This window comes from Rattus norvegicus, chromosome 2 (genome assembly GCF_021556685.1).
Source record: "Rattus norvegicus strain SHRSP/BbbUtx chromosome 2, alternate assembly SHRSP_T2T, whole genome shotgun sequence".
In the NCBI taxonomy this organism is placed as follows: domain Eukaryota; kingdom Metazoa; phylum Chordata; class Mammalia; order Rodentia; family Muridae; genus Rattus; species Rattus norvegicus.
The window spans coordinates 17,904,043-17,922,841 of NC_141535.1; the positions used below are offsets into that span (position 1 = coordinate 17,904,043).

General features: G+C 40.3%; 1 long non-coding RNA gene across 2 annotated transcripts in view; it reads left to right on the forward strand.

The window, feature by feature from the left end:
• The first annotated feature begins 607 nt into the window (after positions 1 to 607).
• Positions 608 to 18,799, forward strand: part of LOC147995969 (uncharacterized) — a 47,480-nt gene continuing 29,288 nt past the window's right edge. Inside the window, exon 1 of one of the 2 annotated variants that reach the window (XR_015670247.1) lies at positions 608 to 729. This is a non-coding gene — a long non-coding RNA (uncharacterized LOC147995969). The remainder of the gene's footprint in view (positions 730 to 18,799) is intronic. The other variant, XR_015670246.1, reaches the window with a different exon arrangement.

Consider the following 18,799-nt stretch of genomic DNA (forward strand, 5'->3'; position numbering starts at 1 on the left):
AACACGTTTTATGGAAGTTTCCTTCAGAAGGGTCAATCCTATGGGCATATCTGGACTACCTGTGTGGATCGATTAACCACCAGTTTTCTGAAGGAAGAGTTTATAGAAGAGATGGGATTTCATTCCTTTCTGTTAAAGACAGAGGAAGGTTTGGTTCTGCCAGACACTCTGGGGTCTTTATTCTCTGATATTGTTCAAAGCAGCCTTTCATCTCATCTTTAAACTTTTCAGTGTCTGTTTACCAGCAACAGGTTGAAAACCAGGTAAATAGTGGTCTAATTGGTAAATACATGGAGTTATGGCTAAAACCGATTCTGTGGAGCTGTTTCTTCCTTCTGCAGACAGCTTACATACAGCTGTAGGTCTCGGTGACCTGGCTTTCCATCTGAGCAACCGGGGACTCTTTTTACAGAAAACTGTCCAGCCCACCCTGCCACTGAGGAATGTTATGTTTGAGAATTTGGTTTCCTTACTCATCTGTAGGCAGATATTGCTTTTATCTTTTCAGCTAAATTAGTTCCTGCATGTTAAAAAAAAAGGGGGAAGTGGCAAACCACCCCCACGGAAGACTTTATTTGGTTTTTAAATATGGGTTTGTTACGATCCTGTTGTGGTTATTATCGGAGACAATCTTAGCATGTCGAGCTGTGTGTTTCCAGAGGAAGTGCTTAAAGACGAATTCTGCAGATGTTGAAGGTTGCATTTCAGCTCTACACATTGCTGTTAAAGGTCAGGGTTGTGTTTTGTGATTAGCCTTGAGAAAATTCTTGGGGAAATCTGAGGGTCGTATGTCCACACTTCCTTATTCCTGTAACTTAATATCCAATTGCCACTGAATGTTTTCTGCACTTCATTTCTTTCTCAACTTAATATTTGCTTGAAACCACTCCAAGGGCTTTCCCAATTATTAGTGGGTATCAACAACAGCACAATGTTAATGTGGTGAAAAGAAATCGGGGAGTATCTTTTACTCTTCCTTAAATGATGTATGGCTTATACTTTCATACATGCAAACTTCCTCAGTACTAATTTGCTCAGGCCATACACAATTGGAGTCAACCTATTCCTCAATGTGATGATATTGTAATTTGAAATCTCACACTGTTATAAAAAGTCTAAAGAGGTGAACTGGTGTTTTGACCATAAGAGTGAAATTAGTTAATTGAATTGACAATTTCATAATTTGGTTGCATTCTTCAAACACTTACTTTTAATTTTAGATTATATTTGCCTGTTAGTTTCCCTTCAAAGGACCAGTTGTGTTTTTTTGTTTGTTTGTTTGTTTTCTATAAAGGAATCAAATCCTGTTAAATGACATGACTTCCTTAACTCTTAGAACTGGGCTAGTTAGTGTTTTATTGTGTTGTGGAATATATTGTAGCCAAAACACTCATTGTTTTAAGAAATGACTGATATCAATGATGTCTCAAATGTTTATTCCAAGAGAATGAAAGAGGAAACTGACAGCCTGATACCTACCAATAACTGATAAGCCTTTATAAAAGTCATCCCAGGGCTTATCATCACAGATAGCACCAGAAGTGCTGGTAGAAGGCCATTTGTTCTTTCTTAAGCAGATAAGAAGAATTTCTCCCAATACTACACTTAATAAACTAGTTATGGTCCAGGCATTGTATTAAATGACTTACAAGTAGTGTCTTAATCAATAGGTAACTGTGGTGGATAATAGCATGACCTATATTACACAATGAAGGCAATTTGAACACAGGGCAATTGACATTCTTGTCTTTGAAATAGTGACTAAATACAAACAGCTCTTATCTGTACATTTTGATATGTTGCATGCTATTAAATGTTAATGTGTATATTCTGGTAGAGAGAAAGTGTATGGTCAGTAGCTACTGTCAGGTTTCAGATACTTGTTTTGTGATTTCACAGATGCTCTGCGGAAGTCTGCTCTGCTTCCTAAGCCATGCTTGTTCCTTTTACAGTCTATGAAATTCCTGTGCTGGTTTTATAGTGGCTTTGCTTTGTTTTACCATTACTTCCCCCTGATCCGACCATCCGAGCTTCAAAGTCAAGAAAGCACATTTGTACCTGTTTTTAGATTTTTTTAAAAAGTGTCCCCACTGTAAAATGTTCTTTAACAACTCAAACACGTGACATTTTCCAAGAAGTGTTAAGAGAATTATTATTTTTTAAAAAGAGAACAGAAAGTGCTGATGAGGCCTCTGTGCCTTGGAGGACATGGCTCGCAAACATTTGGAAAAAAACAGAGTGGTGTTTATGTCAGGAAGCAGGGGAAAGGGCTTTAGGCTGCCTCTGCTTCACTTACTGGCTAGTGTCTCTGGGCTTGTGTGCTATCATCTACCTTAGAGACAGACTTGCTCTGCTACTTGATATCCGGTGCAGCTGTTTGCTCCACACTGCCTCTTCAGTAGCTCAGCATTCTGGCTACAGCTGACTTCACATCACCCGCCCCCAAACACACACACACACACACACACACACACACACACACACACACACACACACACCCCAAAATTAAAGATTCAGCATCCTGCATTCTCTTTGTGACATTTTAACCCACTGCCCTCACTTCCTGTCATTTCTTTATTTTCAACTCTGTCAGTGATCAAGAAAATACTATTTAGCTTATTATTAATTTCTGTATTTAAGCAATATTTAATTTTACTTATGTTTGCATTTTATTTTGGTTAAATTACATAAAAACCTCCTTAGAACATTTTTTATCTGATGGCTATAAAACTTAGAATTGGGTGCCAATAATCACTGCTTTGAATTATAGCCAATATAAAAAGGTATCCATTTTTGGTGTCTCTGTGGTTTCCCAGAAGTGTTCACTCCCCATGGAAAAGGATTGCTGGAGTTCTGTTTGATGTTTTCTTATTGAGATGTTGTTTCTTATCTGGGGTCTCATCATGCTCTCCCACCAAGAACGGAGTGGGCAGAAGGGTGAATAATGAGAAGCAATTTTTATTTGTGAAGAGAGCAGAACGATTCAAAGGAGGATGTAGAAACCCTAAGACCCTTAGCAGCAGCAGAACGCCAACCAAGAGACAGTGAGTGGGAGTTCCAGCACTCTGGACCCCTTGAAGGGGCCAGCTGAGAGGCTGTCTGTCAGTGTCAGTTTTCTTTCTTTTATTATGTTTGTTTGTTTGTTTATTTATTTATTTATTTATTTATTTATTTATTTATTTATTTATTTATATCACTCCTGTCGTTTATATCTCAAATGATATCCCTCTTCCCGGTTATCCCTCCACAACCCCCTCAACCTATCTGCCCTCTTCCCCCCTTCCCTTTGCTTCAATGAGGGTGCTCCCCCACCCACCCACCCACAACCACACAGTGCCTTGAGATAAGAAGCACAGAAAGTCACCGGAAGGCAGCAGCAGCTGTGGCAGGTCTCAAAGGTCTCAGCAAATTCCTTCCCCCTCCCCCCAAACTCTGCCTCCCCCACCTCCCCCATCCCATCCCGGCCTGTGGCTTAAACAGCTTATCTAAAAGGCCAAGACAGGAAAAGTGGGTCTTGAAATAGGAACACTGGAGGCTGAGGGGAACTCACCTACAGGTGGTGCCTTTGCTGTGGGTCTCAGGTGGTGGTGGGGGTCTCCATAGTTTCTGCTCTCTGTTATATGTGTTTGAAAGCTAGACCCCACCCTCAGTAAGAGTCAGGAGCTGACTGAGGACCAGGTCATCTCTAACTCAGTGGAGCGGACGATATGCAATGGGGATGTAAATCAAGACAAACCAGGAAAAAGCTGTCAAACCTGGGAAAGGAAAGAGTGTTCTCAGTCAGGGGCTCTGTTTGATCCCTTTAGTCCATCCATGGAGATGCAGTCTGTGGTACCTGGTGGTTTGAGTTTGGGTTTTGATGTGGGGCCCGCCTTGCCTCCTGGTTCCTGGGATGAGAGCTCCTATCTTTGCCCGGGATCATCCAGTGCTGCTTTGTGAGATGCTGCAAGGGCACCAACTGAAGATCAGGCTTCTTTCAGTCCTGCTGCAAAGGTTAAAGGTCCAGTTGACTTTGTCCCCACATTTCCGGAGCTTTCATGGCTGAAAGTTTAGGTCACCATTGGAAACAAGAGCTTTGCTGTTGCCACAGGTTAGGAATGTCATAGGGCCCCTCTTGCGCCTGTCATTATGGTCACATGTCTAGTCTGTCAGGGTTTCTGACCCTTATGAGTTCACTCTTTCTTTTCCTTTTCTAGTTTCCATTACTGGCCAGATCCTTACTTCAACAAATCTGAATTATGCATTTATACTTCTGTTTAATATGTATCAGTTCTCTTTCTCCACATCGGACCGGCATAGCTTGCTCAAACTTCCTATCCTGGTATCACGAAACTATAATGTCCTGTCTGATTACCAGATCCAAGCTGCCTGGACATGCAGCAGACCTGGGACTCCCTTACCTATACGTGACGTTTTCATGGCTCCCACATGCTGTTTCCACTGTTCATATATATTTCCATTACTTTTTCTTTCCACACATCTCAAACTCACAATTGTCTCTCAGTCTTGGCTTAAGTTAATTTGGGGATTTGAGACTGTTTTATTTGCCAGCCTTTCCTTGTACTTTAACTAGACCTCCCTGTGCCCTTCCTCTAACATCAGGATAGTAAGTGACAACCGGTTATCTTTTACAAGTGTGTATAGGATAACCATGCATTTTCTAACTTAACTCTCAATTATTTTAGATTATTGTAATTTTGTTTTCGCCTCCATCAGCATGTAGAGGGCAATACCCTATTTTAAGATATTATTGGTCTTCTAGAACTATTCTCTTTCTTATCATTTTCTCATCATAGTGTTGCTTACCACCTAAGTCTTCTGCATTTGGTAACAGGAAAAAAAAAAGCATGCTCGGCCCCCAAATGCTTGGGTTGGCATTTGATAAGTGAGGAGGCAATTCTGGGCAAAACACTAAGTTTTCCCCAGTTTCTGTATAAATACATTTGCTAATAGTGACCCATAGATTTCTTTGTATATAAGGAAATAATTCATCTGGTCAGATAAATGCTATCTTAAAGAAGGACATCAGTAAGTCATAATTTCAGTGTTTACTATGAGTCTCAAATCCCAGAAGCCCATCCCCTAGTTTCTGGAGTTTGACTTTAACAATTAAAGTTCATCAAAGTGAGTTAAAAGGATAGAGCTCTACTGGAGCTTCCCTCTTGACCATCTATGAAGAATATTGTCACCGCTGGGGGCAATGGCCTTGTGGCTATGTTTCCTGCTTTTTGGAATGCCTCTGGGCTGGGTGTGGTGTGACTTTGCTCATTTCCTTTTGTCACCCCCAGAAGCCCTAATGTGTTTGTTTTATCTAAGACCTCTGCTACCTTGCTAAGCTTGGCTTCCTGTTCACAGCTGCCTTCTTGTCTCCATGGACTCAGATCAGCTGGAAGAAAGTCAGTTGAGAGTCTAAAAGTCTAGTGAGGTTTTAACAACTTCCTCCACCATTTCACTTACTCTTCAATGCTGACATCAGCCAGACCATGTATGATGACTGCAAGTATTATTAAAATAGTTAGTGTTTTGCACATATAAAAATACTGACTTTCATAGTCACTCTTGAGGAAGTAATTCTTCCTTATTTTCATGAGGATTTTGAAGAGATTTCTTTCTTATCTAAGCATAACACTTCTTACAAGTGAACTTTTAAAATTAGGTTTTAATTATATACATATATGTATATTATAAGCATGTATACATATGGGGATGCACTTATAAGTGCATATGCCCACAGAAGGTAGAGACACAGAATTCTCCTGGAATGAATTACAGCTATGGATACTGGGAACTGATCTTGTTCTCTGCAAGAGGTATATGAGCTCTTAAACCTTGAAACATTTCTTCAGCCTTAAGACATAGTCTTAGGAGAAGTGGTATCTGATGGAGCATCATGGTGCTAGAAATGATGTGTGTGTGTGTGTGTATGTGTGTATGTATGTATGTATGTATGTATGTATGTATGTATGTATCTATCTATCTATCTATCTATCTTAGTTTGTTTCATACAATGACATTTCTGAAACATCACATATAACTCGCAGATAAAATGAACCAGCTTTAGGCCATTAGATGGTGAACCAATCCCTTCCTGAAAACTGTGTGTAATGAGAAAGCACGAAACCCCCATCACTTCACATATACAGATACTGCCACACCCCCATCAACCCAAGAACTGCAGGCATAGCTTGGCTTCAGGAAAATTACCCAAGTCCTGTTACTATTGCTGCAACTTACAGCATACTGAGAGTTTAATGTCAAGTTGGTTTAGTCATTATCTAAAGCATTGTTTTCCTTTGGACCAAAATTCTGTTAGCATCATTAATTTGCTTAGTCTAATTTCCTGATTTCTTTCCAAGAGAACTGCACCTCAGAACACTGGAATTCCCGCTTTCATTCCACAAATATAGTATTTTTTTTGGTAGAAGAGCTCTTATATTGTTTTTATGGAAGAGCAGAGAACATACACTTCCCTTTTATATCACTGATAACTACTTAACTGTAGGAAATAATGCTGCTTTTATGGCATAAATATCTTTAGCTCTGAAAGTTATTATAGACGTCTGTCCTCCCAAGAAGTAAACAGATTGTAACAGTGATTGGGTTTTTGTTTGTTTGTTTGTTCTGTTTTTGTTTTCTATTTTAAAGCATTTCAGCCAGAAAATGAATGATGGAAAAATACTCAGTATAATCTTAGACAAATATAATTACATAACACATGAACATTTTAGTAGAGACTATGTACATACATCTGTATGTGGGTATGTGTATGCATACATGTAATATAAATCTATAAATCAATATGAACACCTATTTTGCATAATTCAAATGAATATAAATCTTTATGTCTTAGTTACTGCTATGAGAGGGGAACCATAACCCAGTCAACTTTTACAAAAGAAAGCATTTAACTGGGGCCTTGCTTACAGTTTCTGAAGTTTATTCCACTATCATCATGTTGAGCAGCTCTGTGGCACACATGGCACTGAAGCAGTAGCTAAGAGCTACACCCTGATTTGTAGGCAGTAGGGTGAAAGAGCATACTGGGGTCTGGGGTCTGCAGTGGGATTTTGCAGCTTTAAAGCCCATCCCCAGTGACACACTTCCTCCAGCAAAGCCACACTTCCTAATCCTTATAATCCTTTTGAAAAGCTCCACTCCTTGGTGACTAAGGGTTCAAATACATGAGCTTATGTGGGCCATTCTCACTCAAACCACCACAATATATTGTATGTTAAATGTTACAGATACTACATTATTTTATATAAATGCATGAGAACAAATTGTGACTGCATGCTATACAAATTGGTCCACATAATATGAAGGAAAAAATTTACCAACCAGGATAATTTATTACCAGCCTTCCTCAAATATATTTGAGCAATTACAATTATTGTTTTCTTATGATTAATAAATACACAATACCTCCCAAACTTGTCAATTTATTTATGTGTGTGGTTTTGTGTATGTATACCCACGACAGCCAGAACATGAGTGTTGAAGTCAGAAGACAATTTGTAAAAGCTGATTCCTTCCACACATGAATCCAAGAGATCAAAACAATTGAGTTTGCCATGCTTAGCATCAAGTGCTTAATCCCGCAGCAAATACTTCAACACTAAAAAGCTCATCGTTTTACAAACCGGGATATAAGGAAACTGTGCAGAAATGAACACTTTGTTCTTAGACTCACTGACCGGGTGGGCTTAGCAGTAAGATGAAGGTTAGGGCAAATGATGTGAGACTTCTCAAACAAGGATCTGGAAATTGAATTGCTTAGTGCTGCAGCCAAAACTGAAATTTCATCTCAAAGTCATTCCCTATGTACTGAGGCACCTGCCGGAAGGTTCACATGGAGCATACTAAACATGCCCATATTTTCCATGCAAGGAAAACACCTCTATCCCCTTGCCTTTCCATAAATATCAATTGTGGTGTGGATGGTTAGTTAGATTTCCCAGTCCAAGTTGGAAGACTTTAAGTATGATGTAAGATAATCTTCTAATGCTGCCGGATGTAAAGTGTTGTTAATGCGCCTTTAATCTAATGAGCGTTAGACGTCACAATTAAGGTTCGCTTCCAGTTCCAGGTCAGAACCTCTCAGCGAAAAGAGTTGCCAAAGAGCATAATGAGATCCGATAGCCAAAACATGGAAGACTATTAACTAATAAATCTGTGTATTAGGCAATAACTTCTTGAGATAATTTGCCTTAGAAATAATGATAGTCCACACATTTCTCAAAGTTAAAATAGTGACAAGAAGAATATTTACACGATGTATAATCAGCCCCAGTGGTAGCAACAGTCGATTCAGTGCTATGGTTAAGGAAGCATTTAAGACCTTAGTGGGCGAGGAAGACTAAAGACTTCCAGGGTCACAGTCGACTCTTTAAAAGGGGGCAAAAGGCCTCACTTCAGGAGATGAAGGGGATGAAATGAGGTTGTATATGCAAAGTATATAATGCAATTCTTGACCTTGAAGTAGGGTCAGGACTAGCACTTATCATTTGTAAAGCACTCACATTACAAGCTAATTTTCTAGAGTCTGTTTACACTCTCATTTAAGAGTTCTAGCATAAAAACAATACATGATACATTTTGTAGCTTCATTTGAAAATTTAAAAATGGCTCCAGGTCCTATGAGATGGCTCAGCAGGTGAGAAAGCTTGCTGTGTAATCCCTCAACCTGAGTTCAAGCCCTGGATCCATGTAAAGGTGGAAGGAGAGAACCAGCTCCACAAAGTTGACCTTTGAGTTCCTCACACATACAATAGCATACCAGTCCCGATAATAAATAAAATACAGTAAACTAAATTGTAAATAAGATAAAATATGTATATATTTTTATGTGTATCTGTATATATACATGTATGTATATATGCCAACAGTTTAATGAAAAGCCATGAAAACTAAATATGTGGGTTGTATCCAAATGGCTAGGAAATAGATTCTTGCTTTTCCCTTTTCTCCAGTGCTTCTATGGCTCCTTCAGATTCAATTGTCCTCTCCTTTGGTCCATGCAGCAGCCCTTAGCTCCTGCATAGCACTTCGGCCCACCCGTGGCAACAATCAACCATCAAGACTCAGCCTCAACACCTGCAGTGTTAGTCATGCAGGATGTTCGTGGGAGACACAGCTCTCCCTCATTTTTTCAATTTCTAATGTTCCCTCTGTGTCCTGTCTTGCCACCTTTTCTATGCTTAAGTGAGAATTATTTTCAGGCCCCTTATCTGTAAAAAACGTCTCACAAGCAATGATTACAACAGAACCAATGAGTCTAAGTAAATCATTTTAGAGAACCAGGTCTCCTCACTAAAGAGATATTTCATTTTCATGCTGTCACTAATGCTGTTTTAGTCCCCGATAGCCTGACTCTCTAATGATAAGCACACCACTTATTGATCTGACATTATTTAATTTGCCTGAACAAATAAGACCAATATCAGGCATCTTCCTTGTTATCTAACAAAATGAAGAAATGATTTAAAAGTCTGCAGCTACATATGCATTATCACCATGATGTTAAGGTGTTAACAAAATTCTCAAATTTGTTTATCATACACCATGTTGTCTTCATTATGTATCTTATAAAATTTTAGTAGAGACAGAAATTTTCTTTAAAGTAGTGACAAAATGCCAGTCAGCCTTACAAGGTTTGTGAACTTCAAACCTCAGTTCTGAAATGTATTACAGTGTCATGCATTAAATCATAGATTTAGAAGGTGCCCTTTATGGTTCTTCTGTGAAAGAAATAAATGTGCTAATGAAATGTTGTTTATTCCAGGACATTTTGCTTAAAGTTGTGTGTTGGTCATTTAATGGTAAGCTGGACCACGTTTTATGTGATCTTCACATTGACTTAGAGGTTGACATTTTTGTCTTGCATGGAATAGTTTCGCTGTTGCAGTGTCTGTGAAATTTTCATCTCCTCAGTCTCTTTGGGGGAGCATTTTAGAATTTGAAGCTTCTGTTATGAACTATGTCAGAAAATGTACTCCATTTATACACGTATATATGCCAGCACATTGTAACTTCAGTTGGAAGTACTCCAGATCTTTGGCGAAGTGTGTCCTTTCGAACGGAGATGGATAGAAAAATTGCTGAAAATCTTCATTATGGCTTGCCTTAAAATACAACTAATATGTATTTTAGTATTTTAAAGGATAAATTGTGTTTTAGGGGTTGGAAGATGATGGTTCAGCCAGTGAAGTGTTTGCTTTGAAAATACAGGGACCCAAATTCCTTCCCCAGAACCTTGTGAGTACAGAATATAAGGATCATGTGGCAGAGAGATGAGACAAGACATTCTCAGGGCTCTCCAGCTCTGTAGCTTGCTCTAAGTAGAGACAGGTTACAGTGAAGCCCTGCCCCCAGAAACAAGCCAGATGGCTCCTAAAGAGAGATACCAGTGGATGGTTTCTAGTTTCCACATGCATGCATACACTTGAACAAGTGTGTGTGTGTGTGTGTGTGTGTGTGTGTGTGTGTATGCATATGCATTTGCATGTACATGTGTGTGTGTGCTCTATGCCATGATTTATTTTTCTATTCATTTTTAGATAAATACTTAGGTTGTTGCCAAATCTTAGCTGTTATAAATAATTGTACACTGTACAGGATGGTAGCTTGATGTTTGTATACTCGGAGTTTGTAAAGAGAGAAGATATTAAGTGTTGTTACTATATAGAATAACATACACAGATACAGGCAACCATATGAAAACCATGCACACACATTAGGCCACTTAACTTTACTTATCAGCTCACACTATTCATATATATCAAAACATGATGCTAGGTATATTTAAAATATATGCTTTTTATTTAGAAAATCCCAGGGAAAAATGATACATCTCACTGATATTTAAATATCTGTGAAATACTCCTTTTATAGTTGCATATTATTGCATTGCATAGAAATACTATAATTTTTCATCCTATTGATAATTTAAAAAATATAGTGTTTTCAACTTATAAACTATGCTTCAGTGAATAATATTATTTACTTTATCATATGAATTAGCATAAGTCTTCAGAAGTGGAATTGCTGAGCAGAAGTTAAATAAACAAACAAACCTGGATTTAGGGGTGTGACATCATGTTAGTTTCTCACCAGCCACTGAACAGTATTTCCTTGTCCCCTTTGCAGCAGACCATATCAGAGCCCTTAGTGGTTTTCTTAAATTACCAGGTGAGAAACTGGTGCTATTTGTTTTAAGTTAACACTTTCTATCTTGCAGTTGTGGGTGTTTCGAATTTTATTTTAGACCTTTATTTGTTTATGTATCCTGGAAACTGTCTATCATGCCACCATATTTTTATTACCTTTTATCATTGCACATTATAGATATCTTTATATGTGTGACACATATAAACATTTTCTCTTATGGTGCACATACTTGCAAACATTTTTCTCTTCCTCCTTCTCTCCTTGATTTATTTGTATCTCTTACGTCTTCATCATAATAAGATAAAGAAAACATTTTCGTGACTTAAGGTAAGGGAATCCTTTTTAAATAGACAGAAAATAGAAGTTCCAAAGGAACAAAATGATGAACTGTTACAATTTAAAGCAGGCACATATGACAATTTATACATATAGGATCAGTACGACATGCAAACCTTATAATTGTACATAGCTTATATGTTTTATATAACATTTAAATATAACCAGTGATATTGAAGAGAAATGGTCTAGTGAATAATAGGCTTCTTTTTCAGAAGTTGAAAGAAAACCTTAAAGAAATACAAAAAAAAACCCACTAAAATTTGAAAAAAAAGTAGACAAAGATTTGAATGGGCAAGTTCACAAGAGGAAATTAAAATCGACAGTAAACATAAACACAGGTGAACCATACTGACCTAGAAATGCAAGGGGCTTGAGCAAGGGGCCAAGTTTCTACTCAGTTTGTAAAGTTTGAAATCATCACATGACAGGTTGTCTAATATCCTCATGGACACCAGTGACAGTAGCATGAGGTTTTGATTCCTGTCACATCCACATGTTGCTGCACCCAGGTAGATGCCTGCATATTGCCTGACCATGGCTTGCACTGAGAGTTCTTTTCAGAAGAGCACTCTGTTGCTATAACACATTTATTAAATGGGTTTTCTTTCACACTGACATTAGAGATCATCTTTGGTATATTTGGGTCATTCTGAATTGGGTATATTCTGAATTTAGCTGTGTGTTCATTGACCTGTCCACACGTTAAGGTCACACAGTTTTAATTATTAAAGTACAAGATAATGTTCCATGTGCTTAGCATTGCTGCTTTTGAGAAATGACTGGGTATTCCTAGGTAGCAGTTGTTTTCTTTTCTTTTTTTTTTTTCCGGGGCTGGGGACCGAACCCAGGATCTTGAGCTTCCTAGGTAAGCGCTCTACCACTGACCCAAATCTCCAACCCCCAGCAGTTGTTTTCTCTTGGTTATGTTTTGGTTAAGCGGAGTAAGAAGTCACCACACAGAATACTTGTGCTGTTGCCAGAGGCAGACTGCTTCCTGCAAATATGGCTTCCCGTGCTATCCTTCTTTGGGTTCTCTCACATACCCACTCTTGCCCCTGGCCGGGATGTAGTGATTGAGACTCAGACTGTTGCTTCTGTTTCATAAGGCGTCTGTAGGACCCGATCAGCCCTATGTCTGGGAGGTTCCACTCACGAAAACACGGAGACGGAAAGCGATGCAATCAAGCAAGAGGTTTAATGATCCAGTGCACTGGGGTGGCCCTGTAATCGGGACAGAGGCGACCCGGAAGAACAAAAACACACACTTTTTATACTTTTTCAAGGTATAGGCTTTAGGGTATAGCATGAGTTGGTTATTGCTCATTGGCGGGGGTTATTACCTTTTGAATTCATTGGTGGCTGCCTATTGTCCTTTGAATTCATTGGAGGCCCTTGGTGGGGAAATATCTTTGGCACGCAGAGGGGTGGTGAAGGATCCCGCCCTTACTGAGGTTAGCTCATTCATGAGGACGGGAGACTGCTAAGGGCAGTTAGCTCATTTCCTGGAACAGGGTATTATTCTAAATTCTTTGGACGGTGTGTCAAAGTCCCAGCCACCTGGTCTTTCTCTAAGGAAGCCTTTGTCCTTAAGTTTAAATCTTACAAGTCATCTCTCATTTTCAGAAAATTATATTTAAGCTAGTGTATTTTATGACCACATGCATTGCTCAGAAATCTGTTTCTGTGACTCTTTTCATTCACTCCTTCATAACTTCCACCTTGTCTTATCCCCACTCCCCCTCCCCTGCCTCTGATTTATGATTGGGAATCAACAACTTAAATGTCTTTTTTAGGCTTTTTGAAATTTAAAATTTTGAGTTTTAAGTTCTTGGTATACATTTTGGAAGAGCAGGCTGGGGTGACAAGAGACCTCTCACTTTAAATGCCAGTGCAGCCCTTCACATGTACTTGTTCCAGATTGATAGAGGGGATTTTAAGTTTGAGCGGAAGGCTACTGCTCACTGAATGCTACTTGCCACACTTGGAATCTTCTACAAATACCACTTTCCCACCCCCGCCTTTTTCCCTCTCAAACTCGTGTCTAGAGCTCTTTGAAAATACTACTTTGTAGAAGCTTTCTGTCACTCCCTCAGCGTCTGACATTTCCTCTGTTGGAGTACTGTGGCTCTCATTTTCTCAGACCGCAGGCTCTGTCTAGAAAGTATTTGTCATTTGTGAACAGCGCTGTTCTTCAGTGTTCCCCAAAGACCACAAAGAATAAAATGTTGAGGACTTGCTCATCAGGTTGAGGTGCTAATGGGAGACAGAGAAACCTATAAGACTTGGGACAGTGGGTTTATGGATGAGAAACCCAGAAACCGGGAAAGGGGATAACATTTGAAGTGCAAATATAAAAATCCAAAAAAGGACTCAGAGCCTAATGAGTTCAAAGTTAGCTCACTGGCCTTAGGAAGAAGTTGGTGTCCTTAAGGTTTGCTTGTTAGTTGTTTCCTCACTGAGATGAGGTAAACAGGTGATGTGTGATTCCCCCTGGGGAGATATGGACAAAAAATTTTTACCTGCTTTGCCATCTCAAATGTCTCCTTTAAGTTCCTTAAATGAGAGCCCTTTGAGTGAATTATCTCAGGCATTTTGTCACACTGATAGGAAGTGATCACAATATTCTCCTAATATGCATTAGGAACATTGTGTGGTATGATTAAACAGGTCTGAGAGTCAATTTATCTTTGTGCATCAAAAGGCATGGTCGGTCTTGAGGAAAACAATTCTGCCAGCACTGGTGTAATCCAGAGTGGGATTCATGGTAATGTACGCTGTGATGTGACATAGAAAATTGGGCCCTGAGGTGCTAATGGCAGAGTCTCCAAGTCTTAGCCCAGTGCCCAGGCAGAGTTGCTGCTCATATGTGCCTGCCAGATGCCCTGGCCTCTTACACTTCCAGGTTGCTTAGATATACTGGGAGATTATAAGGTAGATATGAAGGATCATGATTTTATAACATTTGAAAATCTCTGACTTCTAAGAATGTATGTTATTTTGGGGGGAGGGGAACATTTACCTAGTGAACAACATCGAGAGGAGTATAACCAGGAGTTTTGGAGGGCTCGGGAATGTCTATAATAAGTGTGTACGAATATTTAAAATATTTGGTTTCGGGAATAAAACTCGGGAATAACACACACGAAAATAAATCTAACATAGTGCATAGTGTTTGCTGAGATACTTTAAGATTCATTATGAAGAAAGGGTAGGATGGCCAATTAAGTTGAGAAATGCTGTGATGAAGATTCAGTTTTTTTGCGTATTAAAATGTTTTGTGCTGTCCAGCAACTTCTGGGACTAGGCCTGTCCTAGAGTATCATTGACATAACCAATGATATACCATTGGTAAAAAAACTGATAATTTCTTTGCCACTGGATCAATTGCAAAATGCTTAGTGGTGGAACTTTGTGGCCAATTCCCTTTCGACAGCTGAGGTTTTGTCTGTTTTGAACCCATGCAGGTCCTTTGTGTGAATTCATATGTGCATCTGTCTTGCTTGTCTGGAAGTCCCTGTTTCCTTCACATCATCCGCCACCTCTGGCTCTAACAATCTTTTGGTGTTCTTTTGCATAGATACCTGAGTTTTCAGGGAGGGGCTTTATAAAGACATCGCATTTAGGACTGAGTGTCTTCAAGTTTCTTACTCTCTGCACGTTGTCCACTTGTGTATCTCTGTGTTAGTTCCAATCTAGTGAAAGAAGCAGCTTCTCTGATAAAGGCTGAGAAATGTACCGGTCTATGGGTATAAAATTATGTCCCCATGCCATTTTATTACTATGTTCATTTATTAGAACTATTATAGTAGGTTTGCCCTGGGCCTCTGACTTATGTATTCTCCGGTTCTTAGCTACTGTAGCAGTGTGAGCTATTGGTTCAATCTCATAAACTGGGCCTGAAATATAATAAAAAGTCTTTGGTTACTCCCATAACATTGGGCCATTATTGTATCTATGTGTTGTACTGATATATCTTGAAGATTACTGTTGTAGGGTTTGTATCTGGGTGATACTGATGATACCTTTTTTTCCTCCTCTAGCATGCAGAGTACTGTCCAGCACAATGAATGTTAGACAGTGGTGTGCTGGCTAATTTTATGGTAACTTGACATAAATCAAAGTCATCTGACTGGAGAGAACTTCAACTGAAAAAATAACTCCACAAGATTGACCTGTAGGCAAGATTTTAGGGCATTACTTTACTTAGTGAAAGATATGAGCGGGTCCAGCTCATTGTGGATGGTGCCATCCCTGGACTGGTGGTTGTAGTTGCTATAAAAAGGCAGTCTGAGCAAGCTATGAGGAGATAGCCAGTAAACAATCCTCCTCTATGGCCTCTGCATCAATTTCTATCTCCAGGCTCCTCATGTGTTTGAGTTCCTGTCCTGACTTCCTTAAATGATGAACAATGATGTGGAAATGTAAGACAAGTAAACATTTTCCTCCCTCAGTTATTCTGATTATGGTATTTCATCACAGAAAAGGTAACCCTAATATAATAGTAGGGGTGATGCTTCCAGTTTGTACCAGCTCGATTTCTTCAAGTTCAAGAACAGAAGTATTGTCCTCAGTAATAGGGCATTACCTTCAGGTTGTGAGGAGTAAACAATAGATTTGGAAATAGTTAATCATTATTATTTTGTAGGGATTTTTGTTTCATTTTGTTTTTGTAATTTAAAACTTATTCATGTTTGCTTGATTTTCCGTTTTTGTTTTGTTTTTTGGAAAGAGGAGAATATCAAGTTGAAAAAGGAGGGTTATGGAAGTGTGTAGGACTTAGGTGAGTGTATAATTTTTTTAAAAATAATTAATTATGGGCCCGCAGCAGCTCTCTGTTCCCAGACCCCGTGAGAGAGAGACCCAACCGCCTGGTCAGGTGGGCACTCCTGAGGCTGCAGAGCGGAAGAGACCACCAACACTGCTCACCCCTGCCCACATCCCTGGCCCAAGAGGAAACTGTATAAGGCCTCTGGGCTCCTGTGGGGGAGGGCCCAGGAGCGGCAGGACCCCTGCCTGAGACACCGCCAGAACCTGAAGGAAACAGACCGGATAAACGGTTCTCTGCACCCAAATCCCGTGGGAGGGAGAGCTAAACCTTCAGAGAGGCAGACAAGCCTGGGAAACCAGAAGAGACTGCTCTCTGCACACACATCTCGGACGCCAGAGGAAAAAGCCGAAGACCATCTGGAACCCTGGTGCACTGAAGCTCCCGGAAGGGGCGGCACAGGTCTTCCTGGTTGCTGCCGCTGCAGAGAGCCCGTGGGCAGCACCCCACAAGCGAACTTGAGCCTGGGGACCACAGGTAAGACAAACTTTTCTGCTGCAAGAAAGCTGCCTGGTGAGCTTGGGACACACGGAAGCAGAATTCCTCTAGGACCGGGCACCTTCTGTGTTTACCGGAAGTCCCACATCCGCGGATCCCGGCCCGCAGCAGCTCTCTGCTCCCAGACCCCGTGACAGAGAGACCCAACCACCTGGTCAGGTGGGCACTCCTGAGGCTGCAGAGCGGAAGAGACCACCAATACTGCTCACCCCTGCCCACATCCCTGGCCCAAGAGGAAACGGTATAAGGCCTCTGGGCTCCCGTGGGGGAGGGCCCAGGAGCGGCAGGACCCCTGCCTGAGACACCACTGGAACCTGAGGGAAACAGACCGGATAAAAAGTTCTCTGCACCCAAATCCCGTGGGAGGGAGAGCTGAACCTTCAGAGAGACAGACAAGCCTGGGAAACCAGAAGAGACTGCTCTCTGCACACACATCTCGGACGCCAGAGGAAAAAGCCAAAGACCATCTGGAACCCTGGTGCACCGAAGCTCCCGGAAACGGCAGCACAGGTCTTCCTGGTTGCTGCCGCTGCAGAGAGCCCGTGGGCAGCACCCCATGAGCGAACTTGAGCCTCGGGACCACAGGTAAGACTAACTTTTCTGCTGCAAGAAAGCTGCCTGGTGAACTCAAGACACAGGCCCACAGGAACAGCTGGAGACCTGTAGAGAGGAAAAACTACACGCCCGAAAGCAGAACACTCTGTCCCCATAACTGACTGAAAGAGAGGAAAACAGGTCTACAGCACTCCTGACACACAGGCTTATAGGACAGTCTAGCCACTGTCAGAAATAGCAGAACAAAGTAACACTAGAGATAATCTGATGGCGAGAGGCAAGCGCAGGAACCCAAGCAACAGAAACCAAGACTACTTGGCATCATCGGAGCCCAATTCTCCCACCAAAACAAACATGGAATATCCAAACACACCAGAAAAGCAAGATCTAGTTTCAAAATCATATTTGATCATGATGCTGGAGGACTTCAAGAAAGACGTGAAGAACTCCCTTAGGGAAACACAGGAAAACATTAATAAACAAGTAGAAGCCTACAGAGAGGAATCGCAAAAATCCCTGAAATAATTCCAGGAAAACACAATCAAACAGTTGAAGGAATTAAAAATGGAAATAGAAGCAATCAAGAAGGAACACATGGAAACAACCCTGGATATAGAAAACCAAAAGAAGAGACAAAGATCTGTAGATACAAGCTTCACCAACAGAATACAAGAGATGGAAGAGAGAATCTTAGGAGCAGAAGATTCCATAGAAATCATTGACTCAACTGTCAAAGATAATGTAAAGCGGAAAAAGCTACTGGTCCAAAACATACAGGAAATCCAGGACTCAATGAGAAGATCAAACCTAAGGATAATAGGTATAGAAGAGAGTGAAGACTCCCAGCTCAAAGGACCAGTAAATATCTTCAACAAAATCATAGAAGAAAACTTCCCTAACCTAAAAAAAGAGATACCCATAGACATACAAGAAGCCTACAGAACTCCAAATAGATTGGACCAGAAAAGAAACACCTCCCGTCACATAATTGTCAAAACACCAAACCCACAAAATAAAGAAAGAATATTAAAAGCAGTAAGGGAAAAAGGTCAAGTAACATATAAAGGCAGACCTATCAGAATCACACCAGACTTCTCGCCAGAAACTATGAAGGCCAGAAGATCCTGGACTGATGTCATACAGACCCTAAGAGAACACAAATGCCAGCCCAGGTTACTGTATCCAGCAAAACTCGCAATTAACATTGATGGAGAAACCAAGATATTCCATGACAAAACCAAATTTACACAATATCTTTCTACAAATCCAGCACTACAAAGGATAATAAATGGTAAAGCCCAACATAAGGAGGCAAGCTATATCCTAGAAGAAGCAAGAAACTAATCGTCTTGGCAACAAAACAAAGAGAATGAAAGCACACAAACATAACCTCACATCCAAATATGAATATAACGG